General features: G+C 48.8%; 1 pseudogene; it reads right to left on the bottom strand.

Annotated features, from left to right (window-relative positions):
• Positions 1-17,321: 17,321 nt before the first annotated feature.
• Positions 17,322-17,843, bottom strand: LOC143686637 (trafficking protein particle complex subunit 13 pseudogene; annotated as a pseudogene).
• Positions 17,844-18,923: the final 1,080 nt, after the last annotated feature.

Genomic DNA, 18,923 nt, shown 5'->3' with positions numbered 1-18,923 from the left:
TAACCATTTAAGGGTGGAGGTATTTAAAAATAGCAAGGGAACCTCAACCTAACCGTGTGAAGGCGCTGGGAGCTGGAGACCTCCAGCGATGCCCCCCCCCCGCGCCGCCGCCGCCCCAGCCTGCGCGCTTCCCCTCGGCGGCCGCTGACACCGCCCCCCAGGCAGCCCCCTGCCTGCGGATGAAAGGTTGCCGGAGGCGGCGGGTGGGCGGGCAGCTTGTTCCCTCATTGTCGGCGGTAACCTTCCTCCCGGCTGCATGTTCTTCGTAATGTTACACTTGTCTTCCCGCAACACTTGGATACCCGAGCCAATTTTGTCATGCAAATGAATTCAACCCATTGTAAATCCCGCGGAGGGGGCGGAGGGTCTGGCAGAGCCAGCGGGGGTGGGGAGGGTGGGGGGCGGGACTGCTCTGAGAGCCCCTTTGGTTTCCCCTGCTGCCCTCTTCAGTGGAGGGGGTTCCAGAGCTTTGCTGGGGACCCCAGCCCATCCTCCCTAGAATCCCAGGCCTTGGAGATGGATCTTCTCTGATGACAGGTTAATAATCTGAGGACTAGAGATGAGTAGTGACTGGCCCACAGCCACACTGCCAGTTAACCAGGTCTCGGCCACACCTCCTGACTCAGCCAGCCATCTCTCCACCCAGTTGAGCTGCCCCTGCCATCTCCCTTATTCAGAGCCCATCGGCCACGTGGATGGCCTGAATATGTACCCCTGGACCCACCCCAGCTGTGGGGTTAGGAACTCCCAGGAGCTAGTGCTCTTACAGGAGGCAGGGCTGAAATGTGGACAAAAGTCGGATCTGGCCTGGAGATGCCAGAGGATCTTAGGGGCTAGTCTGTGGGTCTAAGCAGGTGAAGGTGAAATCCAGGGATAATGACCAAGGTATGGGGCTGGGGGTGGGGTGGGGCGGTTTGTAGAGGCCAAGGAAGGCAAGCTGGGGTTCGTGTCAGGATGTCAGTGAAAGCAAGACACAAGGGCAGGGTAGATGCTGAGTTACTGGCCCACGCTGCCTGGGGCCCCAAGGAGGGAGAGGTGGGCTCTGTGGGCTAGGTGAGCTCTGCCAGAGGAGGACAAGGACCACCAAGGCCAGCAGGAGGAGAAGAAAGGAGAACCGACATTTGTTTCAAGGCTGCAACATGCCAGAAATTTTACACCATCCTTCTCAGGTACTCTTTGCAGTCATTTTGCAAGGTAGGTGTTGTCCCCATTTTATAAATTAAAAAACTGAATCTAGAGAAATTACATGCCTTGACCCCAAGGTCACACAGCTTAAAGTACAGATTTGAATCTAAGTCCACAGAACTGCAGAGTCTATGTTCTTTCTATTCCACATTCTGCCACTCCAGCCAAACCTGTCATCAGGAATCAGCTCCTCCTTGAGCTGGTGACAGCTGGGGGAAAGGGGAGGGGGTGAGGAGAGGGGAAAGGTCATTAACAGAGCTGGCTGCTGCTGAGGGACTCCCCCCAAACCTCTTCCCCCGCCCAGCCTTCCAGGAGGTGAGGGTTGTGAGCCCTCTGGAACCTTCAGGGACTTCAGTGTTGCACTGATAAAGCCCTGTGTCCTGACCCTGGCATATCCGGGCTCTTTCCAACCTGCCCCCACCTCCTCTCCCCATGCACACATCCAACTCCTGATTGCCCCCAAGCATTTTTTCCCATGCTTTTCCTTGCCTCCAGGTCTTTGCACATTCTGTTTAGAATGCTTTTCTCCACCGTGTCCACCTAAGGGCTCCTGATCTGCCAGTCTTGACTCATCACTCCTTTCCCCAGCATGAACAGTGCTGTTTCCTCCCTCTGTGCCCCTGGAGTTCTCTCACTCACACCTATCATCTGGGGTGTTGGTAAGGATTTACATTGTGTCAGCCTTCCCACTAGTCATGGAGGTGTGCTGGTGGTGTGATTCCCACCCAGCACTTGCGAGGGCATGGTAGGGGCTTGGTAAGTGTTGCATAACTGAAGAAAGGAAAAAAGAAAGAGAAGGAGGGAGGGAGGACCCTGGAACCAGTCAGTCCTAGAAGGAAGATATGGGGCTGGATGTAGAGTAAATAAATCCTGGACTTTGGGGTCAGTGTCCTGGGTTCAAATTCCAGTTTTTATATACAAGTTGTGTGATCTTAACCCAGTTAGTTAATCTCTCTGGACCTCAGTTTCCTGGTCTATAAAATGGGGATGGTAATGCTTTCCTCTGAGGCGGCTGTGAGGATAACAAAAGACAAATGTAAGACACATGACATGCTGGAAGTGCTCAATGGATGCTTGGTCCCTTAACCCCCCTCTTGTCCAGTTCTGAATTGTGGTCAGTGGCCCAGGAGTGGGTGAGTGGGGGCCACACTGATCATGTACCAGGAGAGGTTGTGTCTGGTGGCTCCCCTTTGTCCTTGCAGCAAAGTCTGAGGCTAGTGACCCCCAGGCTGGCCCCTTTATACCCCTCAATATTTGTCTGGGCCCCTCCCCTTGCCCTGGTTCCATCCCTTTCTCTCCGCCCTCATTAGCTTCCCATGATGCCTCTTCTCAGTCTGCCTGAGCAAAACCAAATGCAGGAGATCAATCAACTGCTAAAAGCACTCACATTCCCGAACCTGGCCCGGGTCATTCCGAGGATGCAGCAGACCAGAAAAGCCTCAGATATGGGCTCAGGACCCCTGGGTCCAGTGGCAGAGACTTGGGTCCCCTCTGCCTCCCACGGCTGCAAGCACCAATGCTCTCTGCTGCCTGGCTAGCCTCCCAGGCATTAACAGTCCAGAAGGCAGGATGATGTAAACAGAAGCGACTCCCCAGTACCTATGAGAACTGGTCGTTTGTCCAGTTCTGCCTGTGACCTGCTGTGAAGTGGTCCAGTCCCTTCCTTTCCCTAGGCCTCAGTTTCTCATCAGCCAATTGAGAGAGAGGGCCTGGGGGGGATGTTAAGGCTGGAGAAGAGGATAAAAGCCTTCATTCATCGTTGAGAAAACTTTCCCTGGAGCCCCACCCTGAGCCAGATGAATTTGGGAGAGGTTGTACAGAAAGTCCTCAGTAATTGTAAAGATAGTAACAGGTTTAATGCACACTTGGTACACCCAGGCATTATGCCAACAAAACTTCTCACAGAAATGATCACACATATCATCCTTGCAACCATCTTATGAGTGGCTACGTTACTATCCCCATTTTGCAGACAGCAGAAGAACCAGAGAAGGGCCCTGGTCCCAAGCTGCACAGAGCCCCCTGCTGACACCACACCCCCACCCCCACCCTTTCACTGTATCACTCAATCCCAGCGTGGTTTAGGGCTTGCCTTGAGGACATTTGCATGCCTCTCTGCCCAGATTTGCCCAATCCCCTTTGCTAGTGTTTCAGATGCAGGAAGGTGGAGAGGAGGGTAGTTCTACTGTAGATGGAAGGAGGAGGCAGGAGGGAGGAGTAAGAAAATAAGTAAGAAGGGAAGAGGCGGAAGTAGAGGTTACACAGCGTGTGCCTGGTTGGTGTGGCCCGCACACTGCTCAGGCAATCCGCACAGGCCCTGGCTCCTTTTGGGGACTCGGAATGAATGTGCCGAAGCAGGGAAAGAGGGAGGACTCCACAGGTCCTCAGTGTTAAGAGCGCATGACCCTTCCACACCCCCGGTGGACGGTAGTTGCTCTCCCTCCAGGACTTCACATGTCTGAGGCATGGCCTGAGATGGAAAACCCCAGAATCAGAGCCTGAGCTGCTCCTCCATCCATTGGGGGACCTTGGGCACGCCTCTTCCCTTCTCTGGGCCTCAGTCTCCCCATCTGTGCAAGGCCAGAATTGAACCAAAGAGCCGCCTCCTCCCTGCGCGCCCTCCCCGCCCCCCACTGCCCTGCCGCCAATGCCTGCAGCCACGGGAGCCCCGGGGTCCCCTACCCCCGCACGCCCTGCACTCCTACCCCTGCTGACGACCACTCTGCGGCTGACGACCACTCTGCGGCTACCCTCCAAGCGTTTCCTGACGACAGGGCCCCTCTGGGCCATTCACTGAGGGCCACGGGGTCCCGGGGCGGAGCCCCCGGGCAGGGGCGGGCCGCGGCCGACTGCAGTCCCACCGCCGCCTCTCGCTTTTGCTGCCATCATGCACGCCGGGCGCCGTCGCCCCGGTCCCTCCATCCCAGCCGGGCTGCGCAGGCAGAGATAGTCCTTAATGAGAAGAGCCCGGGCTTTATCTGCTTTCTACTTCAGCCATTATCTCCCCTAGTCTATAGACACGCAGTTACCTCTGACAATAATGCTCAGAGGCAACAAATGCTGATGAGTTTTCTATGCAGTCCGCACAATAAGTCTATCAAAACAACCTCGGAAAATTATGAACCCCCGTGACAGACAAATACAACCAGCTTCGGCGTGAATTTAGAGCCCCCAACGCTACGTTTCTTTTAATTCTTCAGGCTTCCCTTATCTCTGCTGTTCCTCTCCTGGTGGGGAGATAACAGTAATTCTTCTCTGTGCTTTTTTTTTTTCTCCCTCCCCCCACCCTTGCTTTTTTTTTCCCACCCACTGAGTGAGATGTTTTCTGTGTCTTTCTGCTTGCTAAAGATAAAGGGTTAAAGACCAACTTATGCTGGGTGCTGGGGACGGGTGGAGGGGGCAGGGGAGAGGGGGGAAAAAAGTAATCAGTATTCAAGAGATTGCTATCAGAGAAACCACGCAGAGAACAGTAATTTTGCTGGCTTCGTCCCCCCTTTTTTTTTTATGAATGCACATAATGCCTGGAGTGTTGGGGGCAGATAAAAGAATTAGCAGCAGCCAGGGGGACGGAGGCCCGGAGAACAGGGGAGAATTAGAATGTCTATCTTTGTCTCTTCCGGCTCATCCAGCCAGCCGAGGCTCCCGGCTCGTAAACAATTTAATCTTTTTGCTACAGTTAAAATACAAAGACAGCAAGCCTCCTTCTTCCAAATGGAAAAGGGAGGAGGAGCAGGAGAGGAGGACTGAGTTGGGGGCTGGAGGGGGGGGAGAGGAGGGATAGAAAAGGGCTGACACCACAAACTTTTTTGCTGCCAGCTTAACCCTTGGCCCTTGAATCCTCAGACCTCCCTCCCCCCACCCACCCACCCTCCATGCTTCGCGCCCCTGAGGAGGTGCACAGCCCAAACCCCGACTGGAGGGTCAGGCACTGGGGCAAAGACCCTGTGGTCATCTTGCTTCTGCCCAAGAATCCCCGGTTCCTGTCTTTCTGGGAGGTGGCAGCTGTTGGCCATTCATTCCCTACTTCTCCTTTGGTCCTCCTACAAGTCAGGGCTTTTGCACACATGTCCTGCTCACTCCTCCTCCTATTCCTCTCCCCTTGCCTTCCTCTTCTCCAGCTTCCACCCTTCTGCTGAGACCCAGGCTCTGCTGATAGCTCTCAGTCATGCACAATGCACAATGAGCGTGCCTTCCCTCCCCACTCAGGCGGCAGGCTCCTAGAGGTGGGGACTTTGTCCTCTGTGCTCCGCCATAGGGCCAAGGGTGGGGCTCTATGAATAAAATGGGGGGGGGGGTCCAGGTAGTGCCTGAGACCAGCAATGGACAGAGACGGAGACCAACACACACACACACACACACACACACACACACACAGTAGAGGGACTGAACTCTAGGAAAGAGAACAGCCTAGAATGAAGAGCCCTTCTGAAAAGTCAGATCATTTTGAGGGACCTGGAAATAAGCCAGAATTAAATGGCCTTCCGAAGGGCCTTAGAGAGAGAAGGAACCCCTCCATTCCAGGGAAGCCAGCGGCCCATGGCATCCTACAGGGCAACCGAAGCAGCCAGTGCCCCCACAGCCTCACCATTCCCCTACATAGAGGGCATTTTTAGCTCTCTCTAAAAACGGCTTCTCTGTTATAAGCAACACGGAAAGCCCAGTTTTTCTCAGGGCCAAGTCAGGAGCTGCTTCCTCCCATCTCTGGGCCCCAGAAGGCCACCTTGGAACCTCCCACGGAGTGCTGACCCCAGTGTACTAGCATGGAATTTACTATCTTTCTTGCTTGAAGCTCCTAAAAGGCCAGGGCCAGGTCTTCCTTGCCTCTGGACCTCTGAGCCCAGCACAATGCCTGGGCAAGCTAGGGGAATGCTTTTTGAGTGATGTGGTGGATAAAGACGTGTTAAATAAAGCAGGGCAGGAAAAAAGAGGGTGCAGACACAGGGAGCTTCTTTGGACCCCAGACACACACCTGAAGAGAGGCCACCCAGGGAAAGGAGGGGTAGGAGCAACAGGAAAGGAGACATGAGGGACCAGAGAAGAAGGATGGAAGCCTGGTCCAGAGCACTGGTCCCCTCTTTCCAGGCCACACCTGTCAGAGCCACTCAACTAATGGAAGAAACCAAAGCAGAGATCAGGAGCCTCCTGGTGCCTGGTCATGTTCAGAATGAAGTCCCCAACCCCTTGGCCTGAGACCCTTCCTAGGAAGGCATGGGGGTCAGGGGACATGCGGGTCAGGGGACATGCGGGTCAGGGGACATGGGTTCACCTCTCAGCTCTACTTCTTACTGCCTGTGTAACTGGAATAAGTCACTCAAGCTCTTTTAGTCCCTATCTGTGAAATGGAAATAATAAGAAGCACTACCATAAGGGTTGGAGTGGCACATAGTAAGGACCCAGCATGTGTTGGTCATAACTAATTAGAAGTAGTGCCTTGTAATGGCAAGCATAGCGGACACAATAAACCAGGAACACTGAAAACACAAAAACATCTCAAAGCCCCATAGAGAAGATTTCGTTAGTTTATTTTTTAGTTATGCATCCTACCGCTGACCTTGACTCTGCTGACACTGAGACGCAGCTGAACTATGATGTGGGAGATAAAGTGGCTTTTTCCAGCTCTTGTGTTCCCCCCTCAGTGCAGAGGGGAAGTAACCTACAAGTTACCTGCTCCAATTCTCTGCCTTTTTGGTCCCTCTAGATCTGTGATCTGGATCAAGCTTTCCCTCTAGTCCCAATTCCAAGCCTCACTTAAATATCCATCGTTCCTCACACCTAACTCCAGTGTTTCTCTGAAAATGAGCCCCCACCTATTTGAGGAGAAAAGAGAGTAGAACATAGGGAATGAATATAGGTTTTTATAAACAATATCCAAATAATAATTTAATGCTTAGTGTTTATATTCTAAATCCAAATAAGTTATTTGCAAATGTACATTAAATACATATAGTCTTGGTCATGTCCTAGACCAAATTGTCCACTTGTCAGAATCACTTGGGCAGCTTTAGAAAATATTAGATTCAGAATTCAAACCTGCTTCTGAATCAGGGGAAGATGGATTTTGGATTTGGGGGTGGCAGAAAGGTGGATTTCTTTAAAAATCACAGGTAACTTCGTGGAAAAGCCTGGTTTGGGTTCTGCTGTCTTCAGCCACAATGCAATAGATTTCATTTTATTCATTAATTCAGCAAACAATTTCTGAGCACTGCTATTTGTCTTTGTGTGTGTTGGGAGGGTGAGGTTAGGGGAGCATAAAAAAGGAGAAAAGCCCCTGGGACACATGAAAGCAGTGTTATCAGATCCCCCATATAGATCTCCACTCCCAGCTCAACCCCCAAAACCCACCCAACACTGATCCCTCCCTTCTGATAGCCATAGGGTTTGATGCATGTTCTCTACTTAAGAAGAGAGCAGGAATGCACGTTAATTAAGGATCTACTAAGTGCCAAACACTGCCTTAGGAATTTAACTACACATATGATCTCATTTAATCCTCACAGAATCCTTGTGAAGTAGCCATTATTGTTTGCATATTATTGAGAAAACAGAGGCACAAAGAGGCTAAGGAACTCGCGCAAGTTTACAGTTAGCAAGTGGCAGTCATATCACCCCAAAATTGTGTGCTACCTAAGTGCAGGGTTGTGGAATTCTAGTTCTTTGTTATGAACCAAAGTGCCTAGCACTCAGTCATTCTTTCAGCAATGTGGTAAACCTTGTACTGTGTGCAAGGCACTTAACTGTGGGGGATAAATAAGACTGCCCTTAAGGAGTGTAGAGTTGAGGAGGGGAACTTTTTGCACAAATAATTTGGAGTGCTTCCCAAGAGAGAGGCAGTAGCAAGTCATCAGATTTCAGTGGAGAGAGATTCCTTCAAACCTCAGAGACTAAGAATTCCAGCAATCTAGAGGTCCTTGGCACACACTGAGGTCTTATTTCATCAGAGAAGTGAAGCTCCTTACCCAAGGTCACACAGCTGGGTGCACCATAAGTACATGATGAATTGAATGAGATTATTCACCAAGTCCAATTACATCTTAACAACTAATAACTTGGCTCAGGCTCCCCGAATGGGATTTCCTCCTTGGACACCAGCCTTCCCTTCGCCTTTCCACAGACATGGGCCAATTAGAGAAGGGCAGGCACTGTGATTGGGGTCACCAAGAGTGGAAGAGATGAAGAGGAGCTGAGAAGAAGGTGATCAGTTTCGGGTGCCCACAGCCTCTTAGGATGAAGAGTCTCAGATCTCACCTTGTGGAAAGAGGGGGGACTTGGAAGTCTAGTTTCCCTGACACTAATGCCCAGAGGGATACCTGTTGGGACACAGCACCCTGTAGGTTCATGTCCGAGACCGGTAGGCATGGGGAGACAAGCAGGGCTACACACAGAGGGACATCCAGGCAGACCACAGACCTAAAGACAGACATACACAGGAGAAGGAAAACGCCCCCGGAAATACCCAGACGCACAGAAAGAAACCAGGTATGACTCGACACAGGGCCACAAAACTAGCTTCTGAGGGATTCAGGGGCCTGGCGATGTACAGACAACCAGAAAAACAGACACAAAAGGCTTCTTAGGCAGAGTGAGAGAGCCACTCATTTATTCTGAAAAAAAAAAATTAGGCACCTACTATGCACAGGGTTGGGAAATACTGAAATAAAAGACATGGACTTGTTTGGTCCTCACAGAGCTCAGGGTTTAATGGGAGAAAGTAAGTATGGAAACAGCAATTACAATACAATGAGTGAAAACACAAGAGATGATGAGAAGAATACATACACACAAAAGACAGAGAGAAACAGAGGTGCTGAGAGAGAGGAAAGCAGAAGCAGAGACACACAGAGGTGCTCAGAGAGAGAGAGCAAGAGACAGAGCGACCACAGAGGCGCACATACGCACACTCATGCATACACGGGCCGTCACTTCCTCTATGCAGGCAGACGAGGGTTCCTTTCCAGAATAACCTCCCAGCAGACCCCCAAGCTTTCCCCTGAGAGGATGAAGGCATGGGATTTGGGGATGGCAAAGCCTTCTCCTTGAGGGGCACAGCAAACTCAGCTGGCAAGAGCCAGCCCTGGTGAAGGAAAAAAGTCTGCAGATGTGTGGGCAAATAACGGGGATAGGGCAGCAGCTGAGACTGCCTCTCATCCCCCTTGTTCTGGAAACCAAGGCCGAGGGCTCAGCTCCTGCAGACTCTTAGAGGCACAGCACAGCTGCGGCTGTGAGGACCATGTCTGGGTCAGCATCCCCCTGTCCCCAAGAGCCCTTCAGTTGGCCCAGTGCAGAGGAAGCTTCTCTCCTGACCTGAAGAGAGTCCCCAGTCACCTAATCTGGAACCATGCAGTCCTTAGAGCTAAAAGTCTTTTGGTCTCATTTAAATCCCTCTTTCTGCAGCTTGGGTCCAATTCCAGTGGTAGAATGCAGGAGCTCAAGGCTACCAGGGCAGGTATTTCTGGGATGCCTGCTTTCCATCTAATCACCAGCTCAGAAAACTGGCCCATAGTAGTTGCCCAGAGCAGCATCCCACAGAAAGGCTGCTGGTCAGTTCCATTACACAAGAAAAGAGTCAGAAATGGAAAACTTACCCCAAGATCTCACAGAGGTGGATTTGGAAAGGGGCCCTGAGTCCTCAAACCACCCCCCTTCTCCCCAGCACCTGGCCTCTGGTCCCCAGGTCCAAGAAGGAGTGGGATCTGCTCTTGAGGGGGCTTGATCACAAGAGGCAGGCTCCAGCTCACAGCTTATGCACAGGGTGATCTCAGGAGTGTTTGGGTGGGGTTCTGCAGGAGGGGGACTGGGGCATAAGTCTCCCCCAGCCACCCCACACAACCCCACCTGAGCCCTACACGCTCACCTCACGCCATAAGGCCATGACACCCAGCAGGTCACCCCAGTCTGGCCACCTGCCACTCCCCCTACCGAACGCCGTCCCCTCCGTCCCTTCCCACCAACCGAGCCCACCTGGCACCTGCTACCTGAAGACTCCTTTCCTACACAATGTTTCGGTTCATTCAACAAACGTTTGTTGAGGGCCTCCACGCAGGGCTAAGCTCGGAGTGGTGATGACAAAAAAAAAAGGACAAAACGTTCCCTTCAAGAATTCACAGGTGAGCGGGGGAGGCCTACCCGGAGCACATAACCTCAAACGACTCCATCGGAGCAGACGGGGCTCCGCGCGAGGACGCGAGGCCCAGAAGCAAGACCTCCCCCACTCCATCCCGACCCGCTCTGGGTCTCCCGGGACCCGCCGGCCGCCCCGGCCCCACATCCCCGCGCTCCCCGCCGGTCTCTCCCACCGACCCCGCCCGAGCCTGGGCATCCCTCGAACCCGGGGCTGCCCCCAGCCCCACCAACGCCTCCGATTTCCCGAGCCCCGCCACCCCCGCGGGCCTCTCCCCCACCCCGGCCCCTTCGGCGCGCTCCGATCCCTCTCTGCGTTCGCGCGGCGCTGCCCCTCCCCGCCCGGGCCCCGCAGCCGCGTGCGCGCCGGGCCGCTCCCGGGAGCGCGCAGGGGGAGCGCGCGCCGCCGCCTCCCCGAGGCTGGGCATCCGGCGCGGGGCCTGCCCCCCGATGTTAAGTGCAGGGCCCACGTTTAAGAAGCAATTAAGGCTGCCCAGGAAGAAAGAGAAGTCCAAATAGCCTGTTTATTTCTCTCCCGTCCTACCCCCATCACACACGCCGCTCCTAGTTGAAAGAAAAGAGAAGAAAGAGTGAGAGAGAAAAGGAAAAAAAAAAAAAAAAGCCCACAACTAAACCAAACCTCACTGCAATTAGGAGAGCTGGCTGGGGAAAAAAGATATGTATTAAATGGATGTTTCTGCACAAAAACCCCAGGCTGACAACATCTCTGGCCTTGTAAGGGGGAAATGACTGTGCCTCGGTGTTTACATAGCCGAAATCAGGGGGAATTATGCTGTCATACTGACAACTGTAGGAGGACAATTTTAAAATTACACCGTTCAACACCTTTAATGATTTGTAACAGAAGAGGTGTGGCTACTCCTATTAAATGTGTTGCCAAATCAATAAAAGGGATAATTGGAGTTGTTAGAGCAAATTATAGCAGCGTCTCTTCTGTTGCCGTACAATGTTCCCTTGTAAACTGCTATTACAGGCAGCGCCGTATTTCTCTCTTATTTGGCCGCTTTGTAATGAGTTGGCATTTTGCAGCATAATAGTTCCACTTTCTTTTATGGAGCTCTCACTTTAACTTTTTCTTCTTTGTGCAGCCTATAATTTCCTCACCCTCCCTGCCTCGCTGCCTGTTTTCAGAGGTGGCTGCGCTGCCTGTCAGCAGCCTCTGGATGATAAACTATATTATTTCACATTATTTTCAGGCCTTTTCAATTGGCAGTCGGATGGGGTTGAGGGGTAGATGGGTCTGAAGGGAATGGGGACGTGGAAGGGGGGAGAGAGGAGACAGGGCCAGGAGAGAACTAAAAAAAAATACAACACAGAAATCGAAAGGAAAGAGAATGAGGGGCTATAGGCCGCCCTGCTTCCCAGGGGTGGGTGCTTGGCCCTTTAAACACAGGGCTGGTGAAAGGGTTCTGAGCTGAGCAGGCACTTTGGCTGGTGGCTCAGCTATTGATGTGAGGGTGTACAGTACCTTACCACACCCCCGTTACACCCTCTGTACCCCAGAATCTCTGGCTCTTCCTGCTCCTAAAAGCAAAACCGATAAATAGCTCACCCACTGCTTGCCTTCTCAGCTGTAGGGCAGGGGCAGGCACCAGAGCTTAGGCCAGGTCCATACGAAGAATGGGGGGGCTGCGCCCATGGGAAGCACCTTGGGGCTCGAGACAGATGGGTCTTAGAGTTTGGATGAGCCGTTCCCACTGCAGACACAGCCTGAAGGCACTGTGACCCTAGCCGAAGTAAGGAGATGGAGACCATCACAGTCCTTCATCTGCCTTGGTCCCAGGTCTGTCCCTGGGGTTGCACGGACTGTCCTGGAAAGAGCCCTGGACCAGGACTCCAAAAGCCTTGCGTGCAGACCTGACCCTCTCCTCACCCACCCTTGGGCCTCGGCCCCTGGCAAGGAAGAATAGAGTCCCTGGGCAGCTCGGGACCGACCTGGCTGTGCTCTTCATTCAGTTTCTGAGACAGTGATGACAGTCCTGGTCCAGGCAAAGCTCACTCAGTCAGTCCCCACGCTGGGCTAGAGGACAATCAATCCGAATTACCAAGAGGTCTCAATGAGAGACAATTGGAAAAGAAATCCACTTTATTACTTCCACAGAGCTGCCGTCCCTGGAACCCATCTGCTGCCAGGCAGTGAAGTAGCAGTACCTGCTACAATGAGCAGATAAGACTTGATGGTGAACAAATAAGATTCATTTGCAATGAGCAGCATCAATTTGCTTGCCAACAATGAGCAAAGTCCTAATTCTTTTTGGTAGACCTTGTGGCTTTTTGAGTGTCCCCTTGTTTCCATCTTTCATGGCTTTGGAGCTAACTTTTGCCCTAAGGGGGCAAATGAAAGTTGGCCTATTTAGGTACAACCAGAGAAAGTTTGGGATTACTGAGGTTTGAATGAATGAGATTTAGCCCAGGACAGATTTCCAGGTATCAGTCAACAGTTTCCAAATTTTAGCAATAATCAGTCCCATAAAATCCCAGCAAAATGAAAACGTGGCAGGAGCTGACATTTCTCTTTAAACTGGTTTGAGTTAACAATGCTCCAATTCAACCGATATTTAACTGTCCATCCAACCAATGTTTACTGTCTCCTGTATTCTAGGCACTGTTCTGAGGGATAGGGATGCAGCAGTGCATGAAACAGACACCATGCCTGCCCTCCTGCAGCTGATATTATGGTACAGAACTGAGAATAATATTTATGGAGTACCTGCTATGTGTCAGGTACTATATATTAGGTGCTGGAGATACAATAATGATGAAGGAAAACACAGGATTAGCTCCTATGGAGCTTACCATCTAGTTGCAGAGACAGGCATCAATCAAATAGCTGCATCAGGGTGTAATTACAGAATGAGATGAATGTTGCAAAGGAAAAAGACATGAGCTTATTTATAATAGCCAAAAAATGGAAACAGTCTAAAAGCCAAAGAAGGCTTGAGTGCCTAGAGTGCAAAGAGGAGTGTGATCTGAAGTGAGCCTGGAAAGGTGGGGAGTGGGGCCTGGGAACAGGTCAAGGATTTAGGCCTTGATCCAAAGGGCAAAGGGAAGCCACAGATAGATTTTAGGCAGGGGAGTAATATAATCTAACTAACATGTTAAGAACACTACTTACTGCACCTTTACCGGCAAAAGGGAAGCCTCAGTACTGAAACAGGGAGGTTAGTTAGGAAGCCTTTGGAGTGGTCCAGGAAAACACTGACAGCGGCTATCAATAAACATATGAATAGGGATGTCCAAAATCATTAGTCATCAGAGAAACACAAATTACAACCATGATGAGATATAACAATAGAATGGCTAAAATGTTAAAGACTGACAATACCAAGGGTTGGTGAGGATGTGAAACAACTGGAACTCTCATACACTGCTAGTGGGAATGTAAATTAGCACAACCTCTCTGGAAACATGTTTGATTGTATCTATTGAAGCTCAATATATGTGAACCCCATGACGCAGAATAAGGTCCACCAAAGACATGAAATATGTTTGTAAGAGCCCAAAACTGGAAACAGCCCGAATGTCCAGCTATGGAATGGGCAAATAAATTGTGGTATGTCCATACCATGCAACATTATGCAGTTGTAAAAAAAGAACAATCTACAGAGGCATACTCCATGCATGAATTTCATGACACAGGAGAGGAAATACTGTATGTTTCTAGCTATATGACATCCAAAACCAGACCAAAGGAATCTACAGGGATTGCAGTCAGGATAGTTGTCATCCTTGGGAGAGAGAATGACTGTGAGGGAGGAGGAGGGATCCAGCTGAAGATTGAAGAGCTGAAGAACTGAAAACTTTCTACATCTTGATCTGGATGGTTGCAAGGGTGTAAAAGGTCATCAGGCTATATATGCCTAGGATTTGTGCACCTTATTAGATGTAAGTTATGTTTAAAAAAAAAAAAGCTTTATAAAAAGAGTTGATGGTGACTTGGACCAGGATGGTGATCTCTCTCAGAGGTGATAGAGAGATATGGACAGAACAGAGAGATATTTCAAAGGTAAAATAAAGGTCCCTCGCTTGCCTCACCAAAGTGCCCTGAGGATCAAATGGGATAAGGTACACAGAGGTTGTCCCCCCAATGGCTCCAACTAAAATAAAAACAATTCCAGACCCAGAGCTCATTTGTTCTAAAAGCCCCACCACTAACACAACCTCCCTACAACCCAAGGGAAAAGCATAATAATAAAAGTGTTTGCCTGAAATATGGGATAGCTGGCATTATAGAAAGTGTAGGGTCAACCATGAGCCCAGCAACAGCCTTTGGACCTACTGTGTTGGGGAAAACCCTAGTACTTCCTAGTAGTAAGGAGGCCACTTGCTTTCTAGCTACAACGTAATCACTAGGGCTACCCCAAATCCTCCTTATCCTAATTGCATTACATTGTACTATTTTCGTGGGATAACGGGATTTCCACGGGTGACATGAGGTTGCAGCTAAGACTGGACAAGGCTGCTGCTAGTGAAATAAGACGAGGATCCTTGGGGGAAGCCATGGAGCGCTTACAAAGTGTTCTCTTTACAACCACGTGAGGTAGGTATTTCAATAGATGAAGACCCCACTGCTCAGAAAAGGGAAGTGGGCTGTGTAGCACAAGCTGGTAAAAGCAGAACTCAAACTTGAGCCAAACTTTTCAATTCAAGCACAGTGCTGTTCCCACCCCATGAAAGCCACCCTGCTGGTTCACTAGTGTTGTTGGCATCAAGCATGACAAAACCTAGGCTAAAATTTAAAGGGTCACTGGCAACTAACTTCATTCAGCTGCCCACCCCTCTCTTTTTTATCCCATGGGGGTCCATTTCATGGCTCACTCATCTTGAAGGGCCCCCAGGAAATAGTATTGCTCAAAAGGAGACAATCTGTCAGGCACTAATGACGAGGACATGGACAACCAGTCGTATCTGCTCTGAAAGTTTATCAGGCCGAGATCATTCTTGTCATGGTCGATGGTGTAGAATTGTGGGTCTAAATCCAGTTCCTGTCTGTGAGCATGATGAGCCCAGAAAGACTTATTAGAAATCCTGGGTTTGTCTACAAGGGAGACCTCAAGTCCACCTGCACACACAGTGGGAGGCTGACCTTCCTGGTGAGGAAAACCTCTGTTAATCTCTGTAGCTTTTGTCTTTTCTGGGTTCCAAAACCTGAGGATCCTTTGCCCTTTGTGGGTGATTTGGAATTCCAGACTTCCCTCCCATGCTCAGAGGACAATACAGTCTCGGGATGTATTCCTTCAGCCCAGAGCAAACACCCAGCTAAAGGCAGTGTAGTCAAGTGTTGGTCCAAGGACTCAAGATGAGTCTCGAGTGTAAGATAAAACTTTATTTTACTTTAACATAATATAATTTCCATTTTGAGCTCCCATTGCATGGCAGTGGAAAAAATTCAGTCTCGGTCATTTCTAGATTCCCTTGAGTTCTCATCCTTTCCCTAGATTTGCGTCTATGTTACAAGGGGCTTATGTAGTGCTGAGGCCAGGAGGGACACCATGTTATCCTCTATGTTATGTGTTCACCCAGGCACTTTCTAAGAGGACCCTTATTCTTGCCCAAGTAGCCCCTTCAGTCTGGTGCTCTCCCAGGTCATATTAATCATTCTACTTCTCCTATCTGGCTCACGGGATTCTCTAGAGGCATCTAAGATGCCATCTGCCTGGACCCATCTCTCAGCCTTGCCCTCTTTGCTCTCAGGGTTCTGCCTGAGATTAGGTCTCATCCATGGAGTCCAGCAAAGTCTAAACTCTCAACCTGGAAATATTGTCCAGTGACCCTGGACAATGTCTAATAATCCCTAGATTATCTCTAGGGAGGTAAAACACCACAGGTCCCTTTGGGAAAGACTGGGAGGAAGAGTAACAGCATAAATTTTTTTTTTTTAGTGTTTAGATTTTTTTAACAGCATACATTTTTGGCAGTATAGCAAGATCCTTTCTCAAGAGGACCTAGCCTTCCCTTCATTCAAGGGATTCTAGGTCTGTAAGTCTGGGAATTGATTGAGGGGCTGTGACTCTGTTTTTGTGATTCTATTTAGACTTTTATTCATTTGACCTAGAGCTCTTCTGCTTATACAGATCAAGTAAGAATTTAGTAGACTATCCATCTATTTCACTCCTAGGTACCCCATGATCGACTAGCAAACACCATAGGTCTCTGTGAATCAGACTATTCAATTAACTGCTTTTACTCTTCTGTTCATTATGGTAGCCACGTTCACCTCATCTTTGGCGATTAACTGCTGCCACTTGGCTCCTGCCAACCGAGGATGTGAGCATCCCCAGTGTGTTTAAGGATCCAAGTTCCATGGCAGCAATTCCCACAGTAATATCTGACCTATAGAGAAGGGCAACCACAGAGCTCTTTAGAGACCCAGAGTCCTGGTGAAAGATGCATCCTCTGGACATTCCTGGGATGTTGAGCAGGTCTTATATGATAAATTCACTCAAACATTCCAATATCTCTAGCCTTCGGATTCCCTCATCTACATTATACCAGGGCAGTTCTGGCATTTCAACGTCAGGGAATGTCAGCCACCTTTTGATCCATGCTTCAGCCAACCATCCAAACAGTGAGAGCCCTTTCTTAACTGTCGAGCTACAATATTGATTCTAGAATCTCTGCTTAGTAGGCCCACATCAATAAATTCAGTCTGATCCAACTTTATGTACTTTCCACCTTTAGCCCACACCCTTAATATCCATTCACACACATTCCCCTGATTTCTGTCTATATAAATTGGAAAATTTGTGCAGTTCTTTTTGAGGACAGCACACCTTCTCATGGGTCACACTTTGTAACTCACCTTTCAGGACCTGCTAAGACTTCAGTCTAGTTATAGGTCTGGAAGGAAAGTGGGATGGTGGCCGTGGGTCGTGAGAGGAATTTGCAGCGCCTTGCAAGCCAACTACTTTGGGGCATTCCATTATAGTTTTATCCAACCAAACAGGGTTAATCTCTTCAAATGGAGGTGTGGGGAGCTGTTTTCTCAGGAGAGGAAGTTATATGTTTATCAGACACAGCAGGGTTAATCTCTTTTTTTTTATCCTTGGGGGGATTGCCTCCAAAGACAACCTAACATCTCCATAACCTGGAGCTTTTCTTTGAAGTTGTCTGGTCTGTAACCTTCCCTTTCACCTAAATTTGTTTTCCACACTATATCCAATTTTCTAATTATGGTTACTCCTTTGATGATGCCTGCCTTTTCTGCAAACTCCTTGGGTTTTAAGCAGTGTAAGTAAGTACTGGCATGTATCCGTTGGCTACAAATAGGCTCTTGACCCAAATGAAAATACACATTCTCTAGCCTGGTTGACAGAATTTAGTTCTGCTACATTGTACATTATAGATGGCGCCAAAGAAACCCTCTCCATACATATGGGTGATGTTGTAATATTCTGAATCTGGGCCTTGAGAAATACTTCATCTGTCACAGAACTGAGGTCGCTATCTGCATTGTAAAATTTGGCTTTCACATCCAATGGTTTGAGAACGTGAAATTTGAAGAATTTTCTAAAAGACATTTTTTCTTTACTCCTAGTTGTGTAACTCACTAACACACCAAGCTTCTCTGAAGAATGGTTACTGGAGAGATTGGACTTCTCTGTCAGATAGCAAGGCACAGGATGATGTCTACTGGTCCTTCTCTCCCAAGTTTTATTGCTTCAATTCCTGGTTTCTCCATCGTGGTTTTTTTCGCTCGCTAATTCTTTCTTGAATGCTTGGTAGAATTCACATACGAAGCCATTTGGTCCTGGGCTTTTATTTTGGGGGCGCTTCTTCATGACTGATTCAATCTCTTTACTTGTGATTGGTTTGTTGAGGTTGTCTATTTCTTCTCGAGTCAATGTGGGTTGTTCATGCCTTTCTAGGAAGTTGTCCACTTCATCTACATTGTCTAGTTTATTAGCATATTATCCTCTTGTTACCTCCTTTATTTCTGCGGGTCAGTGGTTATGTCCTGTTTTCCACTCCTGATTTTATTTATTTGCATCCTTTCTCTCTCTCTTTCTTTCTTTTTTTTTTTTTTTTGGTGTGTGTTTGTGTGTGTGTGGTCAGCCCAGCTAAAGGTCCATAGATTTTACTGATTTTTCTCAAAGAACCAGCTTCTGGTTTTGTAGATTTTCTCGATTGTTTTTATATTCTCAATTTCATTTATTTCTGCTCTAACCTTCATGATTTCTCTCATTTTGTTTGTTTTGGAGTTAGTTTGCTGTTCTTTCTCTAGTTTTCCAAATGAACAGTTAATTCCTCAATTTTGGCTCTTTTTATTTTTTTAATATAGGCAGTTAAAGCAATAAATTTCCTTCTCTACATTGTCTTTGCTGCATCCCACAAATTTTTAATGTTTTTTATTGTTAAATATAACATATATACAAAGAAAAGGAAAAAAGCAACGATTTTCAAGGTACACCTCAATAAGTAGATACAGAACAGATCTGAGTTTGTTATGGGTTACCAGTACACTGTTTCAGATTTTTCCTTTTAGCTTCTCCAAAACTCTGGAGGCTAGAAGAAATATTGTATTTCTTTTTTTGTGTGAAAAACAGGATATATACTAAAAAGCAGCAAATTTCAAAGCACATCACAACAATTAGTTGTAG

The sequence above is a fragment of the Tamandua tetradactyla genome, chromosome 6 (assembly GCF_023851605.1).
Source record: "Tamandua tetradactyla isolate mTamTet1 chromosome 6, mTamTet1.pri, whole genome shotgun sequence".
NCBI classification, from domain to species: domain Eukaryota; kingdom Metazoa; phylum Chordata; class Mammalia; order Pilosa; family Myrmecophagidae; genus Tamandua; species Tamandua tetradactyla.
The sequence above is the reverse complement of the archived record's forward strand: the minus strand, read 5'-3'. Positions and strand labels throughout refer to the sequence as shown.